Source organism: Sorex araneus, chromosome X, assembly GCF_027595985.1.
Source record: "Sorex araneus isolate mSorAra2 chromosome X, mSorAra2.pri, whole genome shotgun sequence".
NCBI lineage: Eukaryota > Metazoa > Chordata > Mammalia > Eulipotyphla > Soricidae > Sorex > Sorex araneus.
In genome coordinates, this window is record NC_073313.1 from 120,864,809 (window position 1) to 120,885,471 (window position 20,663).

General features: G+C 47.3%; 1 long non-coding RNA gene across 5 annotated transcripts in view; it reads left to right on the forward strand.

Moving 5' to 3' along the window:
• Window positions 1-1,110: 1,110 nt before the first annotated feature.
• Window positions 1,111-20,663, forward strand: part of LOC129400124 (uncharacterized) — an 85,059-nt gene continuing 65,506 nt past the window's right edge. Inside the window, exons 1-7 of one of the 5 annotated variants that reach the window (XR_008627450.1) lie at window positions 1,111-3,662; window positions 3,755-3,855; window positions 4,336-4,448; window positions 7,588-7,649; window positions 7,802-7,956; window positions 8,198-8,364; window positions 15,677-15,785. This is a non-coding gene — a long non-coding RNA (uncharacterized LOC129400124). Of the gene's footprint in view, window positions 3,663-3,754; window positions 3,856-4,335; window positions 4,449-5,976; window positions 7,031-7,587; window positions 7,650-7,801; window positions 7,957-8,197; window positions 8,365-15,676; window positions 15,786-20,663 lie in introns of those variants that run through there. The other 4 variants (XR_008627449.1, XR_008627447.1, XR_008627448.1 and 1 more) reach the window with 4 other exon arrangements.

Here is a 20,663-nt window from a genome sequence, read left to right on the forward strand (position 1 = left end):
ACACACCCCGGGTGCCAGTGTGTCATTGCAGCCGCGCGTCCAGAGCAGGCGCCTGGAGCTCCCCGGGGTGCAGGGGCCGCCGGCCCGTCTGCGGAGCCCAGGGGTCCGGGGCGTGCGCCCCAAGCCCCCGGCCGGACGCGGCACCGAGGCCGGGTGACGGGCCCGCCTCCCCGATACCGCACGGAGCCCACCCGGCCACCTGGGCCCGCTCTCCCGGGCCGCGCTTTAAGCCCTTGGGGGCCCGACTGCCTTTCACAGCCAAACACCCCTTGCTTCGGGCGCGGGGCCGCCGCGCCGCCACTCAAGCGCGCCCCGCCTATCGCAGCGCCCGGGCCCCGCACGGCCCGCCTCTCGCTCCTCTAGACCAATAGGAGCGCGGCGCTTCCATACCTCCCGCCCCCTTGCTGTCCGCCTGCGTGCCCCGAACCGAAAGACGGGGCCCGGCCGACCCTCCGCGAGGCCCCGCCTCTCCGCGCCGCGCGCCTCCTCAGGAAGGTCCAGAGGGAACAGATGTGGGGGCGGGGGGCGTGGCCAGGAGAGGCCGCCCCACGAGACTTTGTGACGAAATCACGCTGCGCGGCCCCGCCCAGGAAGATACGAGCAGTGCCGGGGTCTCGTTTGTGACGTCATCGCCACCGGCTCGGCCGCTTGGCGGAGCGCGCCCACTCCCCCTGGCGCGCGGTGACTGACAAGGAACCAGCCGGCGCTTTGTACTAGACTCGCCCCGGCCCTTAAGTGTATCCGGAAACCGAAAGGCCGCGTGCCGGCCGCCCTCCGCCCCCCGGCGAGCCTGCTGAGCGCGAACGCCGGTCCTTGGCCGCGCCCCGGAAGTGGTTGCCCCCGCTGGCCGGCGACTCCGGAAATGGTTCCCTGCTCCGGTTGCCCCGTTGCCCCTGGCAGCCGGAGCACACACTGAGCGGCTGCGCCCCCTGCCGGAGGGTGAGCGAGCCCCGCCCGCAGGCTGCTGGCTGGCCCCGGCACACGTACTGCCCCGCGCCGGTGACGTCGGAGTCCGGGAGGTGGGCGGGGGCGGGGCGGGCTGCACTAGGGAGGCCGCCCAGCAGCATCCCTGCATCCCTGCATCCTTGCATCCCCGCATCCCCGACTCTCAGCATCCCCGCATCCCTGCACCCCAGCATCCCAGCCCCGGGCGCTAGCTAGCCCACGCGGGTACCAAGCAGAGCCGAAAACGCAGCGCACTTCGGGGTCCCGAGGTGAAAAGGCGTAGATGGAAACGAGAAGGGGCGTCCGATTCTGTTTTACTCGAGATGGAAACGAGGAGGGACGTGTGAACCTACTTTATTCCATTCAGTAGGGTTGATTTTCTGATGGAGGCAGGGCAAAACGGGATACGGTCCTCATTCTACTGGCTCTGAGCATGTTCTGATCCTTACCGTTTGCCAGTCCTTAAAGTTTTGGTGGGAATAAACCGGAGGGAACCCCATTTCTCACGCGCCTGGGGGTCAGTGAGGCAGATGAGGCAGGACGGAGGGTCTCTGTTGGTTGGCATGTCCCAGCTCTCCAGTATTATCAGGAATGGAAGTTGGGAGTCCTGATGATGCTCAGACTCAGAGTTGGCAAGTGGAGAGCCTCAGTTTATTAGCCTATTAGCTAATGGGCTCCTTTACTAGAAAGGAGGAAGAGAAAACAAAGGGAGAGGGAGGGACTACTCTGGTGATGAGTTGTGCGGTGTTGGAATTATGTGCATGTGTAAACAGGACTCCTAGTGTGGTAAACCACAGAATTTGAATTAAAAAACTTCAAAGTAAAAGCCTAAGTACCAAAGGAAAAAAAAGTAGAAGAGAAAAACAAGAGAAACTCCCCAGGTGGGAAGGAATGTAGTTTATTTTGTGGAGTTTTCATAGGGAACTGGCTCTTTGTCTTACAGGGGGTGCAGACTTTAGAGATAAGGGGGGTTTCCTACAGACCCTTTGAGATGGAAATTGAGTTCTTGGCAGATCCCTGTCAGGCTGTTTGCCCTAGGTCTTGCCCATTATCTCAGCTTCCCAGGGGAGCCTGAGCTCTGGGGCAGAATGTTTGGATGGAGCTTGGCTAACTCCCAGTGGATCAGAAAAAGGTGTGGGATTTGTGGGAAGTCAGAAATGTAGGATGTGGGGCTGGAGCAATAGCACAGTGGGTAGGGCGTTTGTCTTGCATGTGGCCGACCCAGGTTCCATTCCCAGCATCCCATATGGTTCCCTGAGCACCGCCAGGAGTAATTCCTGAGTGCATGAGCCAGGAGTAACCCCTGTGCATCACTGGGTGTGACCCAAAAAGCAAAAAAAAAAAAAAAAAAGTAGGATGCGCCTGCCCTGCTGGGGCCTGCTCCCTGTGGCTGGATCGGGCTGGAGTGGACACCGAGGCGCTCTCAGCAGCGCTGTGCCGGGAGGGAAGCGGGTCTCAGTGCAGGGAAGGTCGTTCTGGTGGTGCTGGAACAGCCGTGTGATGGGCAACTCGGTAAATCAGGGTGTTTTTCACAGAACATTGTTTTTAGAAAGTATGTGGAGCAGAGAGAGCTAAAATGGAGCCATGTGCAGCCGCCAAGGACGGGAAACTGAGGCTTCCTCCTGCCCTCACTCACCCCAGGACCCTTTCCTTCATGTTCCAGGTGCTGTGCCGGGTCCCCATGGCAGGCACAGATCCTGGAACACAGAAGGCACGAAGACGGGGCCGGAGCGGGTCCTGGTCTCAAGCAGAGACCACCTGTCTACCCGCTGGTGATTGACGACCCCTCGCCAGATTCCGCTCTCAGGGCGCTGTTTGGAAAGGTCGAGAGTTTTAAAATTCCTTTTGGCTTTGGGGACTGTGTGCCCGAGGCTTGCTCCTGGCTCTGTGCTCAGGCTGCTTCACCAGGAAATCCACAGGCGAAGATGCCGCAGGGGGAATTAACCCCAAGAAGGGGAAGCGCCTCTGTCCTGTCACAGCAGCTGTTTGCAGGACAGGGAGTGGCGGCTGGGTCAGGTGGCTTCACTAACGCTATTCTCTGTGGCTTCAGAAGCTGCAGGCACCCGGTTCTGGGCTCCGTGGCCTCCGACACCATCCTAAAAAGTCAGTGCGGGGGCAGCAGGTTGTGGCTGGGCTCAGGAGTCGAGGTTAGCAGCACGCTGCTGCCGCCCAAGCTCAGGGCGCCTCCAGATTCTCCTTTCGGCCTCTCCAGGGGTCTTTTAATCTCAGTTCCCCGACAAGGGATCACTCGGGGTGGGGTGGTGATGTCGGAGCACCCCACTTAGGCGAGGCTTGTGTGAAGTGGGAGGAAAGACACAGACGGTCACTTTCTCCCCATCTGCCTCTGTTCGCAGGGACTCAGGGTCACTGTGTTCTTGTCTCGCCTCACAGAAAAGGATTTCAGGAGTAGATGAGCAGTGAAGTGAAACAGATTTCAAAGGAACAGGTTTCAAAGGGGAGGAAGGAGAGAAAGTGGGAGAGAGGGGAGAGGAACGTGCTCAAGAGAGAACCGTGGGCTTCTCCAGAGGCAGAGAGAGCCTACACACACCCCAGCAGGAGACTTGGAAGGATCAGAGGCCAACCCTCAAGAGGGAAGATGCAGGCGACACAGGTGCCTGGCCACATGGGCAAAAGCGGCACATGTTGCCCCTCCCTTTGCTCAAGGTGGCTTTCATAGGGGTTTTTCCAGCCTGGCCCCACCTGGGGTTTCTACCCAGGTAAGAGTCTGTTACTAGGGAGGTTGCCAAGGGGGTGGGCTTGGGAGTGGGGATGGTCTTCTTGGAAATTCCTTTCCTGGACTTTGTTCCAGCTGCAGCTTCTCTAGCAGGGGGGTCCAATCTGCTCCAGGTCTGTTGCTGGCCACCCACCCTGTGCTGTCGCTCAGGCCTGCAGTGCTGCTGTGCCCCCCAGGTAAGAAGCTGACAGCCACTCATGCTCTTTCCTGTCTCAGCCCCCGAAAGAAACAGGATTCCACATAGACATTTATCTCTGTGTAGTGCTTAGAGAACTGTGGACTCTCTCTCCCCCCTCTCTCTCTTTCTCTCCTCCCTCCCTCTCTCTGCCTCTCTTTCTCTCCCTGTCTCTCTCCTTCTCCCTCTCTTTCTCTCTGTCTCTGTTCTCTGTGTCTCTGTCTCCTTTTGGGCATTAGGGTTTGCAGTACAGGGGCCGGAAGGTCATCATGCACATCCCTTTCCCTCCTTTCAACACCTGGTCCTTGTCAGAGTGACATCTCCAGCTCTCATTGTCATACTGGTCCCTTCTCTGTCCTCACTGCCCTTCCCCCGACACACTTGTGCGAGCTTCCCACCACTGAGCCTCTCCCGGCCCTGTTGGTGTGTGCCATACCCCCCTGGCCGCACCCCAGCTCATGTGCGTCTCCTTCTCGGCCAGGAGTCTGGAGCCATCAAGAGCAGCGGCCCGGGAGCTGGTCAGCGGCCGGAGACTCACCCGGGGGACAGGCTGGGTAGACACTGTACAGGGACCTCTGCGGGGACTCCGGGCAGGTGAGTACACCGGCGAGCACCACACAGGGCAGGGACTCAGAAAGTTAGCGCCTGCTCTGCACACGGTCCCAGGGCTGGTCTGCGCGTGCTGTCGGGGCACTGGCCCGTGGCCTGGATTGTCCTGGTGTCCGCAGAGGGTCCGGCTGCAGCGCTGTGTCCGTGGCTAGGCTGCTTAGCTTCTCTGATTCAAACGCCTGGCTGGTGCATTGTGGGTGCTGCTGCCACCTGAGTGACAGAGAAGGTCCCTGACACTGTGGAACATGTCAGGAACGTGGAGTGTTTGTTCAGAGAAACGCCCACAGTTATGTCCTTATCATCCGCGGCCATAACGGTTCACGGTGAGTTTACCAGGTAGGAATAATGAAATGATTGTCATTCATTAGTAAGGAAATAATGGTCCTACAGCACGTTTTAAGCATTTGTGAGGCCAAATACTCTAGACATACATATATGTGTGTATATGTGTACACATATACATGAAAGGCCCAAAGAAGAGTGTTGTTGTTGTTGCTTGCTGGCCTATTTCATTCCTAACAGCCTGAATCATACTGGTCAGATTGACATCTCAAGGTAGGTCCTCTTCAGTGTGAAAATAGCTTACTAGATAGTGCAAAGCTCTGGATGATTTTTAATATCTTGTGTTGGAATGATAATTTGTTAAAATAAGAACACCAAATGGTAGAAATGGTTAAAGTAGAACCGCAGTAAATTAGAGCATGTCTCCTCTCTGTGGAGGAAAAATAGATCTACGTGAAGTCCAGTTCCTTGGAACTGAAAACATTTTTGAATCCTAATTCATTCTCCTTGCAATTTATGCATCTGGCGTTATTAAAATATTCATCTCTGAGCTAATGTGCCATCACAAATTTAATTTGCAAAACAGAGATGCCATGAATAGAACATACTCCATAATCACTTTTTCTAGGCTTCGTGTCGAAGGCACTCTTTGGGAAATACAGATAACTCAGTTCTCTCTTGTAACTCCACAACAAAATTTTTCCAAAGAAGCATCGTTTTAGGAAATCATGTAATAGACTCTCGGGGCCAAAAATTTAAGAATTATGCGCACACACACACACACACACACACACGCACACATATGTACACACATAGTATATGTGTATATATGCATACACATGTTTGTGATGTGTGTATATATACATACACATGTACATACATGTGTACACCTGTGTACATGTATATGTAGTTCATTCTTTCTGCATGAGGGTATAATCGGGCGTTCGGTTGCAGTGTGGGGAGCTCTGCACATTCTGCGGGCTCCCCCCAGAGCCTACCGGGCTGGCTGGACGGGCTGGGGCTGGTCAGCGCCTGGCTGTGCCCTCCAGCCCTGTCCCCCTCCAGGCCCCCGGCTTCCTGCCTGGACAGAACTTGTGTGCCTGAACCGGGCATGTCCCCCGCTGCGTACCTGGGCCGGTGTGTGCGATGCCGCTAGGGGGCGCCGTGCTCCCAGGAAAGGGGCCGCCCTGCCCAGCATCCCGCCCTGCCCTGCGCGGAACAGAGCTGGCCCTTCTGCCCGCTGGGGCAAGGCCTGGCACTGTGTCGGCGGGAGCCACGCGGGCTGCTGCTCAGCGCCGCTCCTGTGGGCTCCGGACTCGCTCGCCCTGCGCAGTCTCTGCTCTCACGCTCTCCTGGCTCTGTTCCTCCCCCTCTCCCCTCTGCTCTGCTCTGCTCTCTCGCGCTCTCTCCTCTCTCCCTCTCTCCCCTCTCTGCTCTCTCTCCTCTCCCTACTCTCATGCTCTCCTCTCTCCCTCCCTGTCCCTCTCTCTCCTCTCCCTACTCTCCTGCTCTCCTCTCTCCCTCCCTGTCCCTCTCTCTCCCGTCTATTCTCTCTTGAGCTCCCTCCTCTCTCTGCTCTCTGAGACTGTGTCCTGACTTCTCTCTCCTCTCTCCTCTTCACCTCCCTCTCCTGTCTCCTCTGTCCTCTCGAGCTCTCTGCTGTTTGCTTTGCTCTCTCGGCTTCTCTTCTCTCGGCCAAGCTCTGTCTGCTCTTGTTCTGTCTCCGCTCCTCTGCTCTGCCCCTGCTCGGTGTCTCGTCTCCTCTGTTCTTTCTCTTTCCTCTTTCCTCTCTCTGGTGTCCTGTCAAGCGCTGTGTCTCTCCTCTCTGTCAAGCTCTCTCTGCCTTCTCTCCCTGTCTCTCTCTCTCCCCCTCCTCCTTCCTCCTGCCCCCTTCTGTCCCTTCTCTGTGCTGTGTCTCCTTCCCTCTCTTACCTCCCCCTGCTCTCTCCCCTCTGTCTTGTCTCTCGCTCTCTCTCTCTCCGGGAGGCCAAGGGGCTGTGGCCCTCACAGGGCAGCCGTGCGTCCTGTAGAGAACAGAGAGGCGCAGGCATGGCCAGCAGCAATACGGGAGGGTGTTGAGGGCCAGGGGGCCAGTGTCGAGTGGGAAACTGGCAGGACTGGGCCCGCCAGGGCTCCCGTGCCCCCGCATGAACACAGAGTTCACTGCTGGGGAGCTACAGGCCTTCGAGAGGCTTTGCAGACATGCGTGCGGCCATCCCGGGTTTCCTCCCTGGCCCGCCGTATTCACCCCACGCCTGCCAGGACTGAGTCCTGAGCACTACCAGGTGTGGCCCTCTAACCAAACCAAACCAGACCAAGAGAAACCCCCAAAGACAGACTCACCCACACCTACTTATTTCCAGCTCCTTTCCCGGTCGGCATGTTCCTTTCCCTTCTGTCAGCATGCGGTTCCTGTCCAGAGTTACCATTTCCAACTGTCTGTGTCCTGGTGGTCTGTTCTGTGTCTGCACCAGTGGGTGGAACAGCGAACCTTTGGACTCTTGCAGCCTTGAGGCAGTCACTCTGTGTGTGTTTGTGTGTGTGTGTGTGTGTGTGGTGTATGAGTTTATACTCCCTGCCACCCGGTCTCGGGTTTCCGGTTCCCCTCTGCTTCATGGGCAGGCCCGCAGTCTGTCCTGCCACTGGGGTTCCGGAGCATGGCCAGAAGACACAGCAGTCTGCCTTGCTGACAGCAACGTGCGTTCCCGGGTCCTGCCATCTTCTCTCCTTGCTCCGTTTTGGCATCTCTCGTCTCAATCTTGGCTCCATTTTCTACTCACGTGTCTTGCACATTGATTTTAAAGAATAATCTGCACATTTATTATTATTATTATTATTTCAGGTTTTTGTCTCCCATGGTGGTGCTGAGGACTTACTGCTGGCTCTGCTCCGAAGACACTCCTGGTAAGAAGGGGGTTTGGAACCTGGGTCCGATGCATGTAGGGCAGACAGACACCTTCCCCACTGTCCTGCGGCTCGGCCCTGGTCCGATCTGTGCACTTGACTGTGTCTTCTAAGCTGCTCTGTAAGCTGTGTGCTGTGTCCCTTCCTCGCAGTGGGGTCTGTGCGCCAGAGTCTCTGCATTCTCCCACGACTACAGGCTCACTCGTGCTGGAGTGTTTAGAGAAGAGGCAGCCATTTCCCTATCACGGGAGCCCCGGTTCATTGGGTCCCCTGAAGGAATCTTTCTTCTCCTGCCTTGACTCAGGAGGTAGGTAGAGACGTCTCTTTTTTCCTCAAGAGATGATTGTGTTTTCTTTTTGGGGGGGTGCGGGATGGTTCTGGGTCACACTTGGCGTTGTGCAGGTTTACTATGGGCTCTGGGCTCATAGATCACCCCTGGCGGGGCTCAGGGGACCATGGCGGGTGCCGGGGTGCAAGCCCAGGTCAGTGGGTCGACCCTTGTTTGTGTCTCTGTCCCACGAGGCTGTCGCTGTCTTTGGCCCACACAGGGTGGAAGGGGTGCAGCCACTTGGGCCTTGCCCTCTGCATGCAGGCACCGGCGTTTCCTGAGCAGCAGTGACGAAGGTCCTGCCATCATCGTCCAGAGGAGCCCACAGTGGCCCTGAAACACACGTGTGTGGTGGGACCCAGCCCTGGCACCGTGTCTGTGCTGCTGGTAAGCTGGGGGACAGTGTCCGCGCCCTCCATCCATTTGCAGCTCTGACTGGAGCACACTGACCACACCTACCCCTGCCCCGTTCTGGGCACTCTCTGCAGAGATTGTACAGACTTGCTCACTCACCTGCCCCCCACCACAAACACACAGACACGTACACATAGACATACACTCAGGACCCAGACAGAACACAAAGACACATACAGACACACACACATGCATACTCATATACAGAGACGTAAAACAAAGACATAGTATGCACACAGGGACACAGATATAGAGGCACATATACCTGTGTACACAGACAAACACACAGATGCACACACATGCACACACAGACACCTCCATGCACACATGGACACAAACATGCACAAACATATACACAGCCACACATGCACACACACAGACTTCTACACACAGTCATACTTATGCACATAGAGAGACATGCACTATGAAACATGCATATACACAGACAGATAAGTACAGAGACTCATGTACACAGAGAGACACAGATATATACAGAGGCACTTGCACACACAGAGACATTCATATATACAGAGACACATGCACATAGACATACACAGACATTTGCACAGAAAAACACATGCACACGCAGACACATAATGCACACACAGAGACACCAACCGTACACAAACATACACAGACATACAAATAGACACCATACATGCACACACAGAGACATAAACACACAAGTAGATTCATACACACATATATACCCAGGCACAAATACACATTTTTTTTTGCTTTTTGGGTCACACCCAGCGATGCACAGGGGTTACTCCTGGCTCATGCACTCAGGAATTACTCCTGGCGGTGCTCGGGGGACCATATGGGATGCTGGGATTTGAACCCAGGTTGGCAGCGTGCAAGGCAGACGCCCTACCTGCTGTGCTATCACTCCAGCCCCACAAATACACATTTAGACATAGACACAGAGACCCACAAACATATACATGTACATAGACATACACACACAGAAAGATACCCAGACACAAACACACATGCAGAGACAGACACACAGACACAGATATACACGGAGACATACACAGATACACATCCACATGCACACTCACACAGACACATACAGAGACATATGCACAGACAAAACTTTCAGACACAGACATAGATACACACAAACACAAATACAACACAGACACAAACATGCACACACACAGAGACACAGATATATGCATAGACACAAATGCACAGACATACCCACAGACATATAAACAGGCACACACAGAAACACATGCACACACACTGACACAGATATATAGATACACCCATATGCAGACAAACACACATGCACACAGACATATACACACAGACACATCAAAGAAATGCAGACACAGACACATCTACATGCATGTACACACTGACAGACACACATACATATATATATGTAGAGACACATGTATACACAGACGCACAGACATATACATAGACAGACATGCATGCAAGCATATGTTTATACACACTGGTGTTTACACAGAAACATACATGCCCACACAGAAACAAAGACATACAGAGGTATTCTTGCACACACACTGACATAAAAGACGCAAAGACATACATAGACATATTCACACACACAGATACATGCGCATACACATGAACACAGATAATTTCACAGACATACACAGACACATGTATAGATAGACACACAGATACACAGACACATACCAAGCTATACACAGTCACACACAGACATATACACAGACACACTCACACGCCACAGAGTTACAACACGGACTGATGCACAGATTCATAACATGTGCATAAAACAGACATATGCACAGACACACAGATATATAGAAAACCGCACACACAGTGCATAGACACATGGCACACACAGACATATACACAGACACAAACACATGCACACACATACACAGAGACACACATATGCACACACTGAAGAGACACAAAGACATATATACGTAGATATAGACACAGTGACACAGACATATACATAGACACACAGGCATATACAGACACATTCAGACACACAACATGCACACACACAAGCACACAGTCACATAGACTCACAGACACTTAATATACACAGACACACCCAGTGCACACACAGTTATACACACAGGCATATAACAAGACACACACAATATACAGACTCACATGTATATAAACAGACACATATCCACATGCAATACAGTCACAACGCGGTCTTATACACAGACTCACAGCATCTTCACAGACACAAACACATATACACAGGCACACAGACATATGAAGTGATACACACATGTGCACAGACATATGTGCACACACAGATGTACACAGAAACATGCACACACTAATCCAGATATAAAGACACAGACACCTACACAGACACATTCCCATGCCACACAATCACAACACGGACTTACGCACAGACTCACAAGATGCGCACACACAGACACAAACAGACATATGCACAGACAGACATATAGAGCCACATACACATGTGTGCCAACACATGTGCACATACACAGACATACACAGAAACACACATGCACACACAGTCACAAAGACAAAGACACACATATACACAGACACAAAGACACATATAAATATACATAGGTTCAAAGACAGTGGCACAGATATACACAGATACAATCACATACATACAAAGTGTACACAGACACACATATATGGATGGACACAAAAACACATATATATATAGGTAGGCACCCCCATTGCATACACATACACAGGCATATATCAAAACACATATCACACACCGGTAGAGTTACACACACAGACTCACATAGACACATACACACAGACACACACCCATATACAATACAGTCACAACATGGTTTTAAACACAGACTCACAACATGGGCACAGACAGACATAGACAGACATGTACACAGACGCACACACATGCACACAGAGATACACACAGACATGTACCAAAAAACACACATAATCACACAGATATACAGACTCAACAGATACTCACATGCCACACAGTAACAAAATGGATTTATGCTTGGACTCACAACATGCACACACACAGACAAAAATTAACATATTCACAGACATAGACATCCATACACACATGTGCACACACTGACAGAGACAAAGGCACACAAAGATAGACACATATATACAGAAAGATATATGCATAGATACACAGACACAGTGACACAGAGACAGATATGCAAACAAACTTATACACAGACACACAAATACACACAGAGACACACAGATTTATACACAGATACAAACATACACACAGAGACACACAAGACAAATGCACAGACACCGGCATGCACAGAAACACAAATGTTAACACAGAAACATACATGTACACATATAGACTCACATAACAAATACAGACTCATACACACATGTGTACATAGAGTCACATAGACACATATGCAGATATATACACAGATACACATAGTGTAAACACAAGACACAAATAGATATATACACAGACACATTTACACATAGAGAAACACAGACATATTCATAGCACACCCATATTCACACACAGACACATGAGCACAGTCATCAGACATATACACACAGACTCTTGACACACAGAGACATATACACTGACACACAGACATATATCTGAACATAGAAATACAGACACACACACCGAATTTACTCAAACACAGACATGAAGACATACAGACATACACAAGTGAACACAAAGACAGATTTTTACCTGGACACACAGATATACATACAAACATTTATACACAGATACACATTCATACAGAGACACAAACTCCCCACACAGACAACACACACATGTGCACAGACATAGACACACACAAAATAAAGACATATTCACAGATAACACATGCACAGAGACACACACATCTACATAGACACATAGACATGATCACACAGACACACACAGATATATACACAAATGCGTATGTGCACAGAGAGACACACAAAGATACACTCACACACAAGACACATGCAGACATATAGAGACAGGCACATATACACACGTATATACACAGGCACACAGACATACCAAGACACAACACATGAGCACACACATACACAGACACACACACGAAGATCATGTCATCATCATCCAAAGGAGCACCACAGTGGCCCTGGAACGCACACACATTCATAGACATTTGACAGACCCATAGACACATACATATGCACAGACACACACATGCCGACATAGACACAGATACAGACAGACTCACACAGACATACAGACAGTCCCACATGTAGCAAAATCACAACGTGAAATTATACACAGTCTCACAACATGCACACATAGAGACAAAAATTGACGTAAACACATACACACAGATATATAGACAGCCACACACAGATATACAAGATACATACACACAGACATATACACAGATACACACAGACATATACAGAGACATACATATACAGATTTAAAAATAGAGGCTTAGTTATGCACACACAGACATGTACATAGATGCACACACACCATATAAATAGACACCCATGGACACACAAACATACTGACATACAGACATATATAAAAACACAGACACTCAGACATAAACACAGACGAACACATGTGCATACACACATGCACACAAAGAGACACAGTCAGATACAGACCCGAAGACGCATACACAGATTTATGCATAAACAGACACGCGAACACAGACACACAGAAATGCATATGTGAACACACAGACATATACACAGGCACACACAATCACGCATATTACAGAAAGACATATATATATATTGCACGCATAAGCACAAGTAACATAGAAATATACACAAACAGACTCACAGGTATATGTATTGAAACAGACACATGCATACACAATTAGGCATACACAAACCAGAGACACAGATACACATACATATGCATAGGTAACACACAGATACATGCACAAGCACACAGACAACACACATATGCACACATGGAGACAGACACAGACATATGGCACATATGCACAGACATGAAGACACATGCAGACATATTCACACACACTTGCGCACACACAGATATAGATAGAGACACACGTGCACATACTGTGCCATATAGACATATACACTGACAGATACATACGCACACAGAAGACATGCAGATTCACACAGACACACAAACGCACAGACAACAGTTATACACTTCAATGTGTAAACAGAGACACATGCACACACAGACATATACACAGACACATGCACACAGATGTGCACACAGATGTACACATAGAGACAGATGTATAGACAGACATACACACAAACACATGCATACAACACATTCACATACACAGTCACACACAGAGACACAGATATATACACAGACATGCATGGACACTCACACTCAGACACACAGACATATAGACACAGACACATACAGATACACAGTCATCCACAGAGAGATGCACACATATATAGACAGACACAGACATGCACACAGACATATACAGATACACATGTATACAGAGACATACATAAGCACAATAAATAGACATACACACAGGGTCACACATATACATACAGACACAAATACAAATACACAGACTCACACAGACACATTTATATAGAGACAGAATCATATACACAGAGACAGATATATGCAAACACAGACACATGAACACACAGACATATACACAGACACAGACCTATAGACAGATATATACACAGGCACACATAGACATAGACATACACAGACACAGTGCTCAAACAGAGCCACACACAAAAAGAGAGAAACACACACAGATATATGCATAGACACACAGACACATGCACTCACAGAGACATACACAGGCACTCAGAAGCATATCCAAACACACAGAGACATGCACAGGCATGTACACAGACACACAGTTATATATAGTTATAAATGGACACACAGTGCACACAAGCAGACAGACATATAGACACCCAAGACTTAGAAACAGAGATATACACAAACTTACACAGACAGACACAGACACGCATACGTGCACATACACAGATACTCAGACATAATACACACAGACACACAGAGACATGTCACAGACACATACACAGAAATATATACAGACATGACCCCCCATACCCACATACAACACACAGACCAATACAAAGATGTACACACAGAAGAACAGAGACGTGCGCGCTTACACACAGACACACAGATATACTAAACACCTCCATGCACAAAAGGCAAACACACACAAACATATACACAGATGCATTAGACACATGCACAAACACCCACAAGATCACAGATACACAAATGTAAGCATAGAAACACACATTTACAAATAGATACAGAGACATATACACAGACACATGGACATAGACATGGATACACTTACACACATGCGGTGCACATAGTCACACAAACACAGGCACACAGACATGCACAAACATACAGACATACACAGGCACACTGCAAACAGACACAAATTGATATGTACACAGACATAAACAGAAACATATGGACATATACATAGTTTTACGCACGTGGCACAATTGTCATAATTGTATACACAAACATATACACAGACATGTACACATACATGCAGACATAGACAAGTACTGTAAACGCACAAACACATATATAGACACATGCACAAAGAAACACAAACATATAGAAACATACACATGTACACATATACGTAGAGACACACAAATATACAGACACCAGATATATACAGAGTCTGACACACAGACATACACACCGACATACACAGACAAATCAGACATATACACAGACACATACGTGAACACATAGACATAAACAACAGAGACTCACACAGGCACACACACATGTACACATAAATATACAAACACAAACATATACCGAGGTGTATACACAAACATGTACACACATATACACACAGACATACAAACACAAACATACAAACACATACCGAGGTGTATACACAAACATAGAACACACATGCACACACAGACAAATATAGTCCCATACAAACATACAAATATAGACATATAAACAAGAGAGACTAGTCTGAATGTAGGCTCCATTTTGCAATCTTGCACATTGCTTTTAAAGAATAATTTGCACATTTTAATATTATTAATATTTCAGTTTTTTTGTGCACACGTGGTGGTGGTCAGGGCTTACTGTTGGCTCTGCTCAGGAGTCACTCTGGGAGAGGCGGGGGCCTGGGGGATGTCGGGGATCGAACCTGGGTCTGTTGCACGTGGAACAGAGAGACACCATCCCCACTGTCCTGCGGCTCGGCCCAGACACTTGACTGTGTCTTCTGAGCTGCTCTGTAAGCTGTGTGCTGTGTCCCTTCCTCGCAGTGGGGTCTGTGCGCCAGAGTCTCCGTGTATTCTCCCCCGACTGCAGGCTCACTCGTGCTGGAGTGTTGAGAAAACAGGCAGCCGTTTCCTTGTCACGGGAGTCGGTCCTTTGGGTCCCCTGAAGGAATCTTTCTTCTCCTGCCTTGACTCAAGAGGTAGGTAGAAACGTCTCTTTTTTCCTCAGGAGATGAACACATGGAAATACAGAGACACAGACACATGCACACTAATACAGACATATCCACAGAAACATAGGTACAAACACATGCACACATAGACATATACAGAACACATAGAAATATATAAATACATTTGCATAGACACACACATGCATACACACGGACAAACACAAAGTCACACAAATACACAATTAAGTATACAAACAGACATAGACACATCTACTCCACATATGGAGATATATATAGACACAAACACATGTGCGCGTACACAGACACAAGCACATGCTCACACAGACATACACACATACTCAGACATATAAAAATAGAACACACACATGCACACACAGACATATACAGTCACATACAGACATATGTAGTCACACACAGACACAAACATGTGCACACAGATTGACACAAAAGATGTACTCACAGACATTCAGATGCATTTACCGACATCCAGAGACACAAAACAGATATACACAGATACATACAGGTACACATACACATCATAGATGCATATGTATACACAGACCAACACACATGCAAACACAGTCATATACATAGATGCACACATATTTGCATATATATAGACACCCATGCACACATAGATATATACATAGACTCAGTTACACACATATACACACAATGAAATACATGTATACTAACATACATTGGTAGACACGCATGCACAGACACATATATATACAGATAGTCACAGAGGTAGACACACATGGTATGTTCATACCATGACACAGACATATGCAGGATGCAGAGGTAGCCACATATGAATACACAGACATACACACATGTACAGACAGACATACACATATGCATAGACATAGACATACACATCAGTTTACAGGGACACACAAACATATACACAGAGCTACATATATACTCCAACATAGACAAACACGTTCACACAGAAGCACAGACATGCAAACATGCTCACATAGACACAAAAGAGATATACATACAGATCTCACAGATTACACAGAAACACATGTGAACACAGACACACTCAGACATATACACAGACACTCAGAGACACAGATATATGCAAGACACACACATGCACGCAAATACACAGACATGCACAGTCAACACCGGCATATACACAGATAAAAATATAATCACATGTACAACAGACATCTGCAGACAATACACACATGTAAGCATATACATTTACAAATAGATGACAGACATATACCACACACAGACATACACACATACAGAGACACATATATGTATACAGAGATACACAAATGCACACACAGACATATTCAGAGACACACATAGATACCCACAGATGTGTACACAGACACAGACCTATACATGGACACAAATGCACACACAGACACAAACATGTGTGCACATAGACATACATATACATAGACACAAATATGCACACACAGATACAGACATGCACAAACTGAGTCACACATATACAGAGAAACATACCAACATGTAGACCTACAGCAATCAGAGAGATACAGACTCACACACGTGGGTACACACATATGGAAATATACACAGAGAAACAGACATATACTGAAATATACACACAGACACAGATATAGACAGACACACAATGCACATAGACATGCACACAGATATATATACAAACACACTCATAAACAGTTACAGTTTTGTAAATAGACTCAATCACAAGACAAACACAGTCACACACATGTGTCACATATTTACATACACAAAGTTATTTGCAGACATAGGCATGTGCACTTACACATAGACATACATATTTACAGACACACACATGCACATACTGAGACAAGACGTATACATAAATACAGAAATGCACATACACACAGAAATGTATGCATCGACACATTCTCACAGACACATGAACACACAAATATACACAGAATATAGATAGACATGGATATATAAATAGATACACAGCCAAATGCACAGAGTGGCACTGACATACACGGACACATGCATGTATACACACAGACATTACACACCTTTACAGTCACATAGATTCCACTACAACACATTATATATGCAGAAACACACAGGCCTTTGCAGACACACATACATACATTGAAACACAACATATACACACACATGCCTAGACACACAGACACATGCACAGACTAACAGATATATACATAGACACATGCACACAGATGCATGGACGGAGACATTTATACAGACACTGGCATATAGAAATACAGACATACGTATACACCAACAAATGTACACACAGACACACATGCACACATAGACATACAGAAACACGGAGCCATATAGATCGAGACAGAAATAGACACAGACATACATATATACAGTACATGTGCAGACAGAGAGATACATATAGAGACACACTTGCACACACACGAAAAACAAACATATATATATATACACACAACACACAGACTCACCCAGATACATAGAGACACAAAGGTATATGCATAGTCATGCAGACACAGTAACACATAGACACATATGCACAAACACACAGAGACTGATACAGACATATACATAGACATAAACTGAAATGTAGACATAACACAGACATATACACATGTACACACATATACAAAGACACAAGTGCACACACAGACATATAAAGAGACTCACGCCCATGTGCACACATACACCAACATATAGAGACATACACATGTACACACATAGAAAAATAGACACAGACATATACATAGACACATCCGCACAGACGTATACACAGACACAGATATATACATAGACATACAAACACATGTACAGACATGCACATAGACAAAAACAGATACACACGTGCAACACACCAGAAAACAGATAAATACACGTGCATGCAGTAACACATGCAGACATAGACATAAACTCAGACACACAGACATAAACCGAGAAATGTACAATAGAGACACAGATATATGCACACTGAGGGGCTAACATACAAATACACACAGGCATATACATAGACATAAACCCACATATGCACACACAAACATACACACAGACAAACAAACAACATACATACACAACAGACTCAGAGATGCATATACGTATAGACATACACACACGTGCCCACTCACAGAAACAGACATGCAGAAATATACATAGATACACAGAAAAATGCAGATACACACAGACACACATAGACACATACATATACACACATACAAATGCAAAATCACACATGAACATACAGATATACTGACATAAAGACACGAAAACGCACAATGATAGAGACACACATACCTGTACACAGAGACACACACATTCACACACAGACATATAGAAAGACACATAGAAGGATACCCAAACACAGTCACACACCCAGTGCATACAGAGATACACATACATATACACAGAAAGACATATGAACACAGACATGCGCTTAACACACAGAGACTCACACAGACATATACACAGACACAGACCCACATGCACACACATAAACACAACAGAGACAGAGACACACACATATATAGACGTAATCATATGCGTAGACACAGACATACACAGATGCACACACCTGTGCAGACACATATACACAACCCTACATCCATATGCAGACACAGACACACATGCGCACACACATTCATACAAACACACTTAGACATATACATACGCATGTGCGCACAGATACACACAGACATTATATACACACAGACATAAACATGCCCAGACATACACAGAATGTACAGACATACATAGTCACACAGACATACAGATACACACAACACAGGCACACACCAGCATAAGATGCACACACAGATACACATGCACACACACAGACATATACACAGAGATATATATACACAGACATAGATATAACATATGTAGGCACATTTATAGTCATATCTATGGAAACACAGAATGCACACACACAGGTATATACATAGACATATATCAGAGAGACAGAGATACAGAATTATATGTTGACACACAAATATAAATATAGGAGCTGGAGCGATAGCACAGCGGGTAGGGTGTTTGCCTTGCATGCGGCCGACCCAGGTTCGAATCCCAGCATCCCATATGGTCCCCTGAGCACCGCTAGGGGTGATTCCTGAGAGCAGAGCCAGGAGTAACCCCTGTGCATCGCCGGGTGTGACCCAAAAAGAAAAAAATATATAAATATACACAAACACAAACATGCACACACAGACACAGACATACAGAGACTCAGACATAAACACATACCCACATGCACACAGACAAAACACACACACAGACTCACTCACAAGTGCACACGCAGACAAATACACAAACACGGATACAGAAAATGAACACAGACATGCAGACATTTAAATACACAGGTGCACGTACATATACATAGGCATGCACAGATGCACAGATGAGTATTCCGACACACACATACAAGGACACATACAACCAGATCATAAACATGCACACAAAATAGATACAGACATACACACAGACATGCACCCACATGCACACACAGACATACACAGATATACAGACACATATGTGTACACAAACACACATGTGAGCTCACAGGCACCCACATGCTTACACAGACACACTCACATGCACACGCATACGTATACACTCATACAATATATACCAGCACAAACCACATACACAAAGACACACATACACAGATTTACACTGACATGCATACAGACACATGGACTCATACAGAAACACAGAAACAAGCTTGCACACACAAATGACAGCCAAAATACAAAAATAGACACAAATCCACACTGACACGCACAAGCACCTATAGACAGACACTCACATGCACACAATCAGACATATAGAAAGACACACAAAGACTAACACAGAGACATGTAAACGCAATGATAGACATACAGACATATACACAGACACACACTGAGACACAGACATATCCATAGA